Source organism: Betta splendens, chromosome 13, assembly GCF_900634795.4.
Source record: "Betta splendens chromosome 13, fBetSpl5.4, whole genome shotgun sequence".
In the NCBI taxonomy this organism is placed as follows: domain Eukaryota; kingdom Metazoa; phylum Chordata; class Actinopteri; order Anabantiformes; family Osphronemidae; genus Betta; species Betta splendens.
The window spans coordinates 16,583,680-16,598,025 of record NC_040893.2 but is presented as its reverse complement, the minus strand read 5'-3'; the positions used below and the strand labels follow the sequence as shown (position 1 = coordinate 16,598,025).

Here is a 14,346-nt window from a genome sequence, read left to right as displayed (position 1 = left end):
CCTCCGAGCGCATTTTATGGATCGGGGAAACGTTTGACAAGCTCTCTGCAATCGGATGTGTCAGTATAAAGGATTATGTGTTTTATGGGTCTTGGTCCGGGCAGCAGATCTGCTCCTATAAACGAACACTACAGTCTAGCCTGAGGTGGGCACCGGAAAGGTTATCCAATCACCCCTCAGAAAGTGCCTCTCACAATGAGTGAGCGCCTTGGCCCGCGTACAGTAGCGCAGTCCAAGTGCAGCCGCGCAAACGCCTGTTTCTGTCGCCGGCTTCAAAACTGAAGGAATTGTTTTTCTAAATATACCGACTTTTGTCCAATCCGTCATGTTGCACCTTCCCTTTTCCCTCCACAGCAAAACAACTCGCTCTGCATGTTCTCACCTATTCAAAAAGAGGAATCAACACCCCCCCCGTATTGATCCCAGACTCACTTTTACAGTATTGGTTATCTATATGGTAATGCAGAGCTGCACGTCTCATTTTATTATTTAATCTCCCTCTGTCTGCTCATTACAACAGTACTGTGCCGTGAACACCTCCTGCATATCTAGATAAGTCTATACGAATGGATAACACTCTCTCTTTTACATACAAAGGGTTATCTTTAAAAGAGCAAGCCCACCTGCGCCGACACACACATTCATCACCGCGGCCTCGGATTCATTGTCTTTGGTGGATAATTAGCATAACTCTGCCGAAGAATCACTTATTTAGAGGCAGAAGGAGATCGATGGATACGTGTTGCACAGGATGAAGCTTCTCTAGAGACCTTCAAGGAGCCACTTACTGTAACACAGAGCTTCCTTAATGTTGCCTCAGTCTTTAGGCCGCTTCATACCAACAGAGTCTGAGGAGGCTGAGACCAGTGTCACGCAATGAGAAGACTTGTTTCATTTGCCCTTGTGTTTAATGCCTGTGCACATTTCACAGCTATTTCTGTTATTTCTGGTTATTTCAACCTCTTGCTCTGGTTTGGACGCTGGAGCCCACGTGACAAAAGCCGCTTTGTGTGGGAGGAGCTTTGCTGTCATGGTGAAATAAGGCTCGAACCACATGCTCATGGTTCACGGTTAATTCTGATGGAAACAAAACATGACGAGATTGTGCTCAGTGTCTAAAGGACATTAAACTAGGAGACATTTTGAGCCTTGGACTGCACTAATTGTCTGGATAATTCCTTTTCGTGGCAGTGAATAAAGCCGCCGAACACCCGCCGCTCTGCGCGTCTCTGCTTCTCCGTGTTCACCTTAAGATTCGCTCGCAGCCAGAGCAACGCGAGGAGTAGGCAGCTTTAATTACTCAGTTGTGACAGTCAGTCTTTCTGCGCTTCAGGCCTTGTGCTGCTGGTGGTAAATATAGCTAATTACATCTTCAGCTCCACAGCCTCTTTATCTAAACTCAGCAAGACACAGACCTGCCCACCCAGCACTTCATTAGTCTCAACCTCCTAATGGGGACTTGATGTTTTTAACAGCAGTCACAAATTGCTCTACAGTTGGCACCATGTACAAAAGACACTGCAGGACTGATGAGCCCTGTTTCAGTAGGACTTCCTGTGTGTAGGATTGTTTCTACATTATCAAGCCCAGAGCATTTTCTGATCTGCCTTCAGTCAAGAGTGTTTCTGTCTATTCAAGCGACAACAACTACTCGGCTTTAAAGCCATGATCTTTCTTGAACCTTTCCTGAAGAGCTTTTGCTGCCTCCACCTCCACCTCCACCGACAGGACTGTGGATGCGAACGTGCTGTACGATATGTAGTGAATTTGTAGAAGAATAAACCTCCCTGAAAACAGATCCGCTGTTGTTGTTGAACATACAGTAGTTTTTTATAAGTGCTGTGTGTGGTCGAGGTTACTGAACCTAAAGCAACATTAATATTATTCGGTAAGATTTCTGAGTAAGCGTTTGACAGAGACTAAATGAAAAAAATAAAAAACCTTGTCAGCTCTTTTACAGTCAGTCTCAAGGTCGATGGTTGGCACACGAGGGAAAACACAAAGGTCTGAATTTCAACTTCTTCTTCAGTTTGGATCCCGAGATATTATATATATAAAGGAGGATATAAAGGTATAAAAGGAGGATTTACTTGCTCCAGTTCCTCTGTCATGTCTGTGATGGAGTACAACTCATTCAAAGTAAGAGAATTAATTCTCATCCTGATTGAACCTCACTCACTCACACACTTGACATTTCACCTGAGCCTGAATATACAACAACTGGCATTTAATTAAAGGACCATTCAGCGCATATGAACTGCATGTATGTTCAGATTCGTCATAAAATTCCCACACATTCGGCTCTAAAGCGTTTACGGCATCATTACAGCATGTTAATGGCGTGCGGACGTGCAGCAGCTCGGAGGCGCTTGCGTTTAAAGGTCAGCTGCACCCTGGCGCCTGCGGGGAGCACGCGCCGCGTTCCGCATCGCTCCTCGCAGTTTAGCCCGGCCACTCCAACGTTTGACAGATCAGGTTGTTTGGACAAAGCGGGGCATTGATTTCGCTGCGGTGACGTGCACAGATGTGAGGCGCGAAGAGGCAATGGAGGTAAACAGGTCACGAACAGGCGGCGGCGGCGGGAGGAGGAGGAGGAGGAGGAGGAGGAAGGGGCGCGTTTAGAGGCACAACATGCTCCTTTCTCACAGCGTGTGTTCTCACTCGCATCCACATTCCAGCCGCACACACATACAGTACGCATTGTGGCAGTCCTCCTCCTCATTCATCCTCAGTGCTGCTCGACCCGTCCTGCAAACCGGAGGTCACCGGCGTCGGGAGGAGAAGCCGCAGATTTCAGCGCAGGGCGGAAGAGGTGCAGCGATAGAAGCGCGGGATCTCACGCGGCCTCTGACTTCACACCCTGTGCACATTATACAGACCTGACAGCAGCCTCCACTTACACAAACATAGGGTTTAAATGTCATTCACGGCATAATTAAAGTCATTCATATGCAGCGCTGCCAAAAGAAACACATGCAAACTTGTCTTGTGCTGTGTAATTTCATGTGTTGTACATATTTGCACTGGGTTTCTGTAGTTGCCAGGTAACTGTCATACACCTGCTGCTGCAGTAATGCAAATACATAGACAATTGTTTTACTTTGAAATGTATTATTGTTGTTATTTATGTTTACATTTACAGTTTCATGGTTTACTGTAAGGTTTGTCAAATCTATCGAACCATTTTAAAACCAAAAAAAAAAACAATAAAAAGATGCTCATGATGTATCATATGAGATATTATGGTGATTTGCACAATTGGTTCGCTCTCTGCTTAAGCACAGATCGGTTTTCTTTACTAGTCCTCTCTCTCTCTCTCTGTCTCTCTGTCTCTCTCTCTCTCTCTCCTCCCTCCATCTCTCCAGACAATTGCAGCAGTCCCTGCCTCATCTTCATTTGGATCTCCCTGTTTGGAAATAAATCACATTCATAGAACACCTGAGCTGGTGAAGGGAGCCGAATGGGATCAGGGTCCCAGGTGGACCACTTCAAATAGCATTCAGCTTGCAGTGGGAACACACACACACAAACAGACACACACACACTAAAGGTTATGGTCCATCAAACCCTCACGCTCATGGGTCACATATAAAGTAGAAGCCTCTGTACACACATACATATTCTCTGGCTCTATTTTACAGTTTCTTTGTTTTGCCGCCGTGGCTGCTGCTCTCCTTCGCTCTGTGCCATTCATTAACTGACAGCATGGCGCGCTCCCAGGTGGAATTGTTGGGAGACTGAGGATTTGCATTTGTATTTTTCCAATATCTCCTCTGGACAGAGGATCATGGGCTTACTGAGGGGAAACACAGGAAGTACGGAGGCAGGGCCTTTGCAAGAAATCTCCACTCATCTTGTTATATGGTTATAATTTGATGCGTCCCTCGACTCGTTGTTTGCTGTGGGGAAGGGCAGCGTTGCAGAGAGGACGACAGATGTGCTTGACCCAGTGGATGCTGGGAGGAGGAACACGCGGCTCAAACCTGAGGTCACACACGCGTAATTAGAAGCGTCCTTGTTAGACGAGGCTCAGCGGCGTCAGAGCTGCTGCTGCTGCTGCTGCTGCTGTCAGCGCGCAGCTGCCTGTGAGCAGGACCTCACGGATGGAGGAGCTCCTGGATATTTAAACCAGCTTCAGCGTCTGTTTGCTGAGTCGCAGCCAGCAGCAAAAATCAAACGTTTGCACAGGAACCAAATCATCAGTTTAATCGCGTTTTGTAATGTTTGAGCCTCAGGAGCCTCTAGACATTGATCAAAGTGAAACTGCATCTGATATTTTCCCTCATTACATGAACTTGTGACTTATATACTGTAGGTGTTCATAGTAACTTTCATGATAATGAGTAGCTGGGACTGAGGCAGAGCAACACGTGCAATTAAATTCATCCTCATTAACTGGATGAATAACTCATGCACACAACTCACACAAGTCCTATTAGCTTCTAAAAGTCAAGACTGTAAATGTGCCTTAAATCATAGTTTTCTGTGTCAAATTAGTGGCTTTGACTGCACGTGTTGCTTTTTCTAGATCAATATTAATCATTACAGGCAACAGTGAGTTACAATGTTTTATGCATGTAAACATACACTCACAGACACACATTCACCATTGTGTCCACACCTGCGGGCTCCAAAGTACAGAAGGCACCTCGCAAGGCCAGAAAGTGTGATTTGCATTCACTGTGCGCTCGGCAAATAAAAAATAATCATGGTTCCAAGGTTGCTGGCCTTCCTCCAGCACAAACCCGCCGGATCTAGTGGCTCGTGAGTCCTCACATCACCTGAGCACACGCACGAACAGACCGGCGCAAGGTGAAAAGACAAAGTGAGAGTGTATCAATCAATGGTGGCACATACTGTACATCAGGCCATGTTGGAATCGTGAACGCACGTGCAGCTGTGCCTTGCAGGACGAGACGACTCATCTGTTAAAGTGAAAGCCAGAGGAGAAACGAGCGCGGGGCTATTTTACGGGGAAGCATCGAGACAAAGGTGCTCAGAATAGAGCGGCGCACAGACAAACACCCTGCAGTCAAAACTACTTAAAGAGCAGCCAGGAGTTAAATGGGAATTTCGCAGGAGGCAGATCCTGTCTTGATTTTCCACTCAACTCCTCTGGACTGATGGGAAGTACTGGGGCCTAAACAGAGCTCAGTTGCCTTCTCTTAACGTCGACAAATGATCTAACGTTCTATTAAGTCTGTGTCATAAAACACAAGCGAAGTAAGGATTCCATTTTTATCCTTTTGGATATTTCATGACTTGTGCGTCATTGCAACCTAAAACTGAGAAGCAGCTGGAGCCCTGCCTATAGTGTACTGTACTGTAGCAAGCATTGGTACTGTACAGCTCTGCAGCAGCAAAAGAAGCTATTTAGGTCTGCATCCTAACGGCAAGTCCGACAAAATCAAGGTCACCTCAGTTTTGTTCCTAAAGACTAACAGCTGAAACTTTGAGAAATTTTGCCAAAGCACCCAATTTATGGTGGTTTTCTGCTCTAAAGCCACATCAGTGCCACTGAGAGAGATTTTCTGAGGTTTCTTCAGTGGTGAAATATTCACAGCGAACTTTGAATGAGTCGAGAAGCGTTGCATTATTCATTCAAAACTATAGAAATGTTCCAAAATGTTAATCAACAGCTGCAGAACAGTACACACAGGCTGTGCACTGTGGATCCTGGTTTTGTGTTCATGTCGCCGAGAACAACAAACAAACAAACCAACCAACCAACCAGAGGAACGTGTGTCATCTGTGAATTAAAGGAATGTTTTTTAACACTGGCTTTCTGTGAATAACATAACATTTCGGAGACGCGGGCAAAACAATCCACTTCAGTCCACACGCTCGCTGTCCCTTTGTCCTCCAATTCTAGTTGCACTTGGTTTGAAATTGTTCAGAGCTGCTTTGGGTTTTGAGGGGCTGAGGTGGGACGGGCCGCGCTATTGATCGTGTCACCTTTCCACGGGCTCTGTGGGCTCTCTGTGGCCCCGTCTCTCGGTGGAGGACTCAGGCACTTGTACATGAAAAGCCTGGGTATATGAAGCAGCTGGTGCTGAAGGGGGAAGCTGCATGGGGCTGCAGACTCCTCTTTAATGTCCCGCTGTCTGTCTCCCTCTCCTGCCCGTTCTCCTCCGTGTCCTCTACAGTCTCTCAACTTCAGGCTGTTTTTTATTAGGTTGGATAAACTCTGCGGTGTCTTTTTTTTTTTTAAATCTTTAATGTGGTGGTTCTTCAGGGCTCATACGTCGGCGGCATGTAAGACAACATACATCGGCGTGTTGTTGTGAGTGCAGTAGCTGCTGCTGGTTTCTGTGGCAACAGCAGGACCACCACCAGCGGCCAGATGACTTCAGAGGAGCTGTTTTCATTGTGAACAGTGATGTATAAGTGCACTCAACTTAATTTGCTCTAGGATTGGACCTGTATTGTAAAAGGAATTCCTTTTGTCTTTTTCCCTATTATGCTGTTGTCAGAGAGGCTAATTAGCTCACTCGAAAATGTTCTCCTGAAGCCAGACAGGTGCTTTCTGGGAAAAAAAAAATGAGACGAGGCCCAGGAGGTCACATTTATCCTGCTGAGGCTGGAGTCATCTGCATTAAAGCGAGCAATCAGCCCGCAATTACAGCGCAACCTCGGCTAATGCTTGTGAAGAGTCCACTCACTTTCTGTTTACGGCGCACACCCGTGCTGTGATGTGATGAGCAGGTCAAGCTTCACTTTGATAAAAGGAAAATTAAAACAGCAAACCATCTGTTTCCGTGCTGAAGGAGCCGCGTGGCAGAAATAAACATTAGTGGAGATGTAGTGCAGGAGTAACAGAGGTTTCCATTTCCAGAGAAGTCGCTCATCTTCCAGCTTAGAGCTCAGATCATTTGACAACTGAGGATGAGAAGTGATGCAAGTCTGAGTACAAAAACCTGAGCTGCTTCTGTGTGATGCTGTGTAATTCTCAGGGGAAACTGGCCAGTTAAGCAAAAAGCCACAGCGTCGCATCACATGAATGTGGTTTGTTACTGTCCTGCTCAAATGTTTCCTCGAAGCATGAGCTTTGAAACTAAATCTACACCTGAAGTCAGTGAAAGCCTCACACGCTGTGGGTTCATTCAGAGATCCTGCTTTTTGACACTTTCCTGACGTTCGCTTCTCTGAAAACACGTGTAGATTTCTGTATCTGCGCTCGAGGCCCAACTACTCAGTAACAGACGTTGACTGTGGCAACAACAACCTTAATTATTCTTACATTTACAATTCCATTTGTAGAATGATCGACACAAAGAGCTGAGCCGTGACTCACACAGAAACACGCAGCCTGAGCCGCTCTCCCGCTCAGATTGGAATCTGATAACGCGACCGTTTATCAACACAGGCAGCAAACTCCAATTCAGCGTGTATTTGCGAAAATAAAACAGCCAGCGCGTTTTTTGTTAGACGAACAATGATTGAGGTGAGCTGATAACACAATGGCGTCGAGTTTGTAGAAAGCAAACATTTTCCTGTAGCTATTACACAATTCTCCGAAGGAAAAAAGGGACGTGAGTGGAACAAAGCGCGGGGCGAAGGAGCAGCGTCGTAGATCAACCAGGAAGCGACGCGCTGGAGATTAAGTCTGCTTGGTAACAATGATACCTGTTAATCCTGGATTACGCGAGATCGGACAAACTAATTAGAAATGTTGAAATAACATCACGGACACATGTGGATTGTTTCTGAGCAGCACGGTTCAATTACTAATCATGGGATGTGGCTGCACAGTATTTACACGCTCGCCGTCCTTGCACCTCGTCTAAATCAGGGTCTGAATAGCTGCGCGTCTCAGCAGAGGACTCTAACTCCGACTCTGCTGATAAGGATTATATTTATCACAGCAATAGATAGCTCATTAATTTCACCAGAAACACCATCTGGGGACAGCACACTGCAACAAGGCCAACGCGCCATAAACTTTCTAATCAAGCCGGCGTCCGGGCCTCCGCAAAACACAACTGTTCTCGCGCTTCTCCCCCCCGACGAGCAGAACGGAGCTCACAGAGCCACTCAAAGCCGGAGGGAAAGGTCAAGCTGATTGAGGGGAAAAGGAGCCAGCGCGGCGCCACGCGGCCGCGGTAACGAGCGCGTTCAGCCGCCGTCTGAGCACGCTGAATTGCATTAGCCACCGTGTCAGGACGCAGACACAGTCAGTCCACCCACTGACCTGCTGCGCGAGACCTAATTATCTGCTGCACTTCTTCTGCGGCGTTGCAGGTAATTGATGCTTATTTCCTCAGGAAGGGTTGAAATCTGTATTGATTGTCAACTTAAGCAGGCCAAGTTTATCACCTGTCTCTCGTCCTCCTCCCCGAGGAATCGATACAAATTTCACCCGACAGCCTCCCGCCCCCGTCCGTCGCCGCCGCCCTAAGAACTGAAGGTCCCGCTCGTGCCCACGGGCGCCTCCAGCTGCGCCACCTCCCTCCGCTTGAGCTCCTCAACTCCCTGCTCATGGAATCTAATTACCGCCTCATTCACTAATCTGGAATTAATTCAGTTTAGATGAAGGTGATTGATAGCGGCCCGTGGAAAAGTCACCTACAGTAGGTCTGCTGTCAACAGTCTGACTTCACCGTGAATAAAAGGGCTGAAGCTGACTGCTCAGCGCTGCGCCACATGACAATGGGCCTCTGAGCTGGAACTGCTGTAAATAATACATGAGTTGAAGTTTTAGTCATTTTAAAGAGGCCTTTATGCAGATGCTGGGCTGCATAATGTGTTTGAGTCTACCACAAACATGTTAACGCAGTTCATTCGCACCAGTTCGTCCCCTTCATGGTCACAGAAGCCTTAAGCTGCTGCAGCCCTGAGCAAAAAGGTGCTAGAGTAGAGCCAGTATGTGGTGTTAACTTCCTCATCTAACTATTATAAATATACAGGGGAGCAAATGTAAATGAAAGGTGTTTGCTTTAAAGCCCTAACGCAGTTGCTTGAAGCCAGCTAAGCAGCCCTTCCCACCAGTGACTGATCGTGACACAGACGCAGCCGAACACACTCAACTCGGATACGGGTCGTATCTTTCCATAGAGCTGACAACAATCTCGGATGAAGTCGGCGGCTGATGAACACCTCCTCCCCTGTAGAGTAATAACGTGCACTGAGCTAGAACCTTTGGAGGAAAAAGCTGGAGGGATGGAGAATTGAGCTTTTCAGCCCGGCTTCAGAAAAGAGCCCCACAATGTGGCTCCAGGGGATCGACTGTGCGCTGAATTATGAGGTGAGGATACAGTAGGTGGCTTCTCTATCGCTCTGCTCTCCAACATGTGATGCAAAAGGTCAGCTCCTCCAAACAGAAAAATGCCAGTGGTATATAATAGCGATTAGAATATTTATTGCAGTCGAGAAACGCTGCAGCAAACTATATGTGCAGTTAGTTACTGCATGATTTGGCAGCTCAGAGAAGGTGAAAGGTCACTAAAACCAGCAACACTTGTTCGAACATCATATTAATCAAACCTAAACTCATGAAAAGCCTCAGATACACAACTGGATGTGTTGTGTGGTCATCTTCCCCCACAGAACCTAAATGACACACCACACTCCACCAGCCGTCACCACACAGCTCACACACGAGAGCCGAAAAACGACAAAGACAGAGATAATTGGCAGAAGGCAAAGCGTCACACTTCAGATTTAATGGACTCTAATGACTCCATTTAGACTCTTCAATTTGCCTTGTTGAACGAATAAAACACAAACTATTTTGGCAAGAGCTTAGAGGAAAGGCGACGAAGCCCAATTACGGCCAATAACACAGCAGCAACTTCATGACAGTAAAATGACTTTAAAGTGGGAGATAACTCCAAAGCAGATGCTGATGAGGATAACGTCTATACTGATGTCACTCAACAGAGGCCAGGAGCATTTAGTTCAATTTTCTGGATGACTCAATTATTGCGTATCAGCAAAAACACAGTCATGGCCACTTTGGGCCGACGCCGCTTTTACAGGATGGATGATACAAGTGTGTAATTCAATCAGAGGATAAAAGTGGAGGCCTTGCAACACTCAGGCTGCTTTTCAGCAGTTCATTACGACCCGGCGTAGATTCGTATTGTTCATCCTGGAAACAAAGCTTCGCACTTAATCTCAGGTGTCGTGCGTGGGAATGAGTCAGTATCACTGTCTGCAGCTGAAGAAAAGGCTGAAAGGGGCGAGAACAAAGGCGGGAGGTCAGGTTCTGAGTGCGGAGGAGTCACGCGCCTGCCAGATAACTGCGATGTCGAGATATTTCCAGCGCGACTTCAGGGCCTCGAATTACTGTCAGCTCACTTTGTAGAAAATTAATGAGTTATGAAGCATGCGCAGGGAGATAACCTCTAATACAGCACCTCACGCTGAGCACCACTGTCATTCCTTACGTGCCTCTATTTATACGACTGTCGGATCTGACTCATTTTTCCTTTATTCTTAGCCTCAGGAGTGTTGACATGACCGTTCGTAATGGATACATTGTTTCTGATTTTTCATCACGAAACCTTTTGTTCCCTGGATTTATAACTTAGAATAGAAAGTTTATCTCTGAATTTCTTAGGGAGAGTGAGAGAGAATTTACAGCTTTTTTTTTTTTAATTTTTTATGAATTCTCAAAAATCTTGTGCGTCAGCAGCATAAATAAGAAATGAAAGGAAATGAAAGTGACGCTAAAGGTGGTTTATCAGCGAAACTGGTGTGATGCAAGCAAAATAACTATTCCCCCTTTTGGCTGTGCATCTTCAGTTAACTGTCAGCAAACAGACCACAGTTTGGCAGAGGGTCTCATCAGTGTTGTAGGGAGTTCATTTACTGTATGTGATGAAATCATAAAGCATCCTTGTAGATTGTGTGGGAGTCTTCCAGCAAAAATCAGAGCCAAGTCATGTTGGGACCAAAATACAGCACCACAGGTTTGATTCTAACCCAACACGCATACTATTAATTTAACTTAGCTTTTAACAGATTGTGAAATGTGATCTGTGTTCAAAGCCCTATTGACGTGCATTTGGGGAAAAAACACGGGCTCAGGCAGCGTAGTGTGGACACCCCAGGACCTGCGGGTGGGTGGATGACTGAGGAGCTCCCTGCCTTCACGGCCTTTTGTTGATAATAAGGCGAGGGACTCTTTAAGCTGGCAACCTACTCGGGGCACGCTGGTGGGCAGGCACCCTTTGATGGCGGCTGATGAGTGGGGAGCGTCCCAAACCACTGGGGTGAGAATTGGCAGGATATGGGGTCCATCCAGATGGGGTCTCATCTGGCCCCGGTCTACCCCCTCGTCTCTGCAGACCGGCTCCAGTCGCACAATGGAGAAGCAACATCAGACTCTCCATCACAAATGACACCAAATGAAGATGAGGTGTCTGCCACATCAAAAGTCTCCCAGATTGCCTGGCAACTCAGACAGAGATCCATCACTGACATTTAGAGTTTGTCTGATGGCCTGAGATGGAAAGGTTAGATTTCAGATGTTTGAAGTTGAACTGCATGTCACGGGTGCAGCAGACATGGAAGGGAAAGCAGAATATAAATAGGTGAATATCAATAGAAACTGGGGCTTTGTTTGCGCCTTGTATTTATCTAAGGAGCGGTGAAAAGCTATATTGTAGAAGGACAGGAAGATGCAAATTGAATATTTTCTTTTCCTCCTGTGCGTGGATATGTAGGCTTCCTTATCACTACCTCTTAAATCCCCGAGCTGAGGGTGGAGCTTAAATCCTAAATGTAAAAACATGGATGGAAGCATAGCCAGCAGCGAGCAATTTTCCTCATGTGGCTGCAGAATAATAAACTACAGAAAAAAAAAATGCTCAGACCTCATTTGTAAAACTCCTCAGACCGGGCTTCTATTTTGCGCATGATAACATCACCAAATAACGCTGCCTGCTAACTGTTTATCAAATTGAATTTTTCTCACTCACAACAAAAGGAAATATCCTTTTCCCATGGTTACTATCATTTCAGCATAAACTGTGGGACAGAAAGCAATTGTTGATGTGGAAATACTTTGACCAGTCACAGTAATTGAAATCATATTTCACAGCTGCTGTGTTTCCTTGCATCATTTACAGTTTCATACATATTTGAATGCGTGCGTTCAACAGCTGCCTGAGCGGTGGAAATAAAAAAAAATATTTTAAGTGAACAACACCACCACTCTCAAAAAGCTAAATCTATAAGATTTGTTTGGCTTTTCACCTAAAGGAGTAAAGTCCGACTCTAAATCGGGACCACCATCACCCATCAAGCGGCCAAAGCGACCATACAGATGCCATGAAACAAACCCTAACATGGTCCATGGTGTCCTTCCCAGCCGCCATGTTTAATCATCAGCGCACCTGTCCACGAGAGCCGCTGGCAGCAATGATTTCCGATGCATGGAAGATCCCTCCACCACCCTTCCTTTGAAAGCCACACTAATTCTGCTTCCCTTCGCGCCGAGCTAAGCAGGGTTCCCGACGGACCCGGGCTGTGCAGGGTTACAGCTAAGCTGCCTGGCCAAGCATGAGGAGATCGATGCAAACCACTGAGAAACCGCCACAAAACAACATCAAAGGAAACGAGATCATAACGGCAGAATAAGCGCCTTTCGGCACCACCAAGTTCTTCACTCATCAACAAACCTCACACTTGTGCTTTAACAGCCAGTGAAGCTTCTAATATGTAGTTTTAAGCAAGTGAAACTGTGAATATTATAATGGAAACACTGCAAAAGTATTCATCGCCTCCTTCTGGGATAACAGGACTCATTACATTATTCACACAAGTAATGACACGAGTCCACAGTGTTGCAAAACCGAGTTCACACAATTAACCTGCTGTTAGACAATGAAAGTAATCAACCCCAGCGAATCAAAATGTATAATTAAAATGCAAATCTGCTCTCTACAACTGTAGAAGGATTGTTTAAACTACCAGTCATACAAAATCCATCAGGTGCTAAAAGTTCTGCGATACAGTGGACATTAAGATGAGCAAATAAAAGCATGAAGTATGAACAGCTGGGCTTTGTTTATAATAGTAATATAATAAGTAATAGGTGAGATAAAAAATGAAAATAGCCAGAATATGAGACAAGGAGAGACTGAACACAGTGCAACTGCACCAGCTTCAGTCATTTATTCAGTCACATTCTGATTTTTTGTAATGTTGTTTTGGTGCCAGAGTGAATTTCTTTTTTATTTTGCATTTCTTCGTTGTTTCCCATCTGGTTGTTGGGTTTTGATTTAAACTCCAAAAAGACAATGAGCTACAACCACCACTGCTCACCAGGCTGAGCTCTGGTCGTTCCCTGCTTTGTGTGTCCTCCTTCATGAAAACTAACCAGCGCATTAAGTCGTTGGACTTCTCCGCCATCTGCTCCTGAATCTGTAGTTTAAGCAGCACAGTGTGGCAGAGCCCATGTGTCTGTCGTTTCACTGTCATGGTGAAAATAGGAGCTGGGGGGGTGCGGGGGGTGGAGAGGAGGGACTGTCTCTTGTCTCATCACTGTCACCACTGAATGAAAATGAAGGAAGATGGAGGCACTGCTCATTTTGCTTAGCAGATTACTGAGGGGGGGCGTTGGAAGGTATTATGAAGAGTGATGAGCAGGAGTAGGAGGATCACTAAGATGTAAAGTGCTTCATCATGTGCCTCAGTGAGCAGTGAAGAGACGGAGGCCAAACAGGTGGTGGGCCTCTCCATCACAGGCCTGACTCAAGCCACTCAATTCAAACTGTGTGGGCAAGCGTGGACCCGCTGATTAGCGCCACTCGCTCTGTGTGCAGCCAACAAAAACCTGGGATGAATATTATTGACATAGCTGAAATATATTAGGAAAGCAGATGTTTCCTTCAGAATAAAATCTTCTATTGAAATAGAGCAGGGGACACATAATCAATTTTTAGTTGCATTAGGACTTTTCCTTGTATTGAGATGGCATCAGTATTAATCCTAAACCCAATAAAGGAGATGCCTACGATGTGAAACACAACACCACGTCAGATGAGACAACAGCTTATATACAAACGTGAGAAATGTAAATAATGCATAAGTGTGTGATTTGATTACAGCTTTAAACCAATGTGCTTCCTTATAGCTTATACTTATTGATGTAGACCTCTTACTGTACTGCTCCGATTTTCTGCAAGTGAGATTTTCATATCACAGTCTGACAATGTGACAATATATTTTAAGCCCTTCTTAGTTACAGGGTGTAAAATAGCAGCGCTCTGTCTTTGTGACTTCTGTGTCTTATGTCAGATACCCTGTGGTGTATGCGTCTGGCAGCCTGCTGATGACAACAGATAATAATCATGAATGTATGGTTACAATATACAGTAGACTGACTTCTCTATGCAT

The 14,346-nt window shown here is 45.7% G+C and overlaps 1 long non-coding RNA gene across 2 annotated transcripts in view; it reads right to left on the bottom strand.

Moving 5' to 3' along the window:
* Window positions 1-14,346, bottom strand: part of LOC114868703 (uncharacterized) — a 47,639-nt gene that overhangs the window by 774 nt on the left and 32,519 nt on the right. The window lies entirely within an intron of this gene.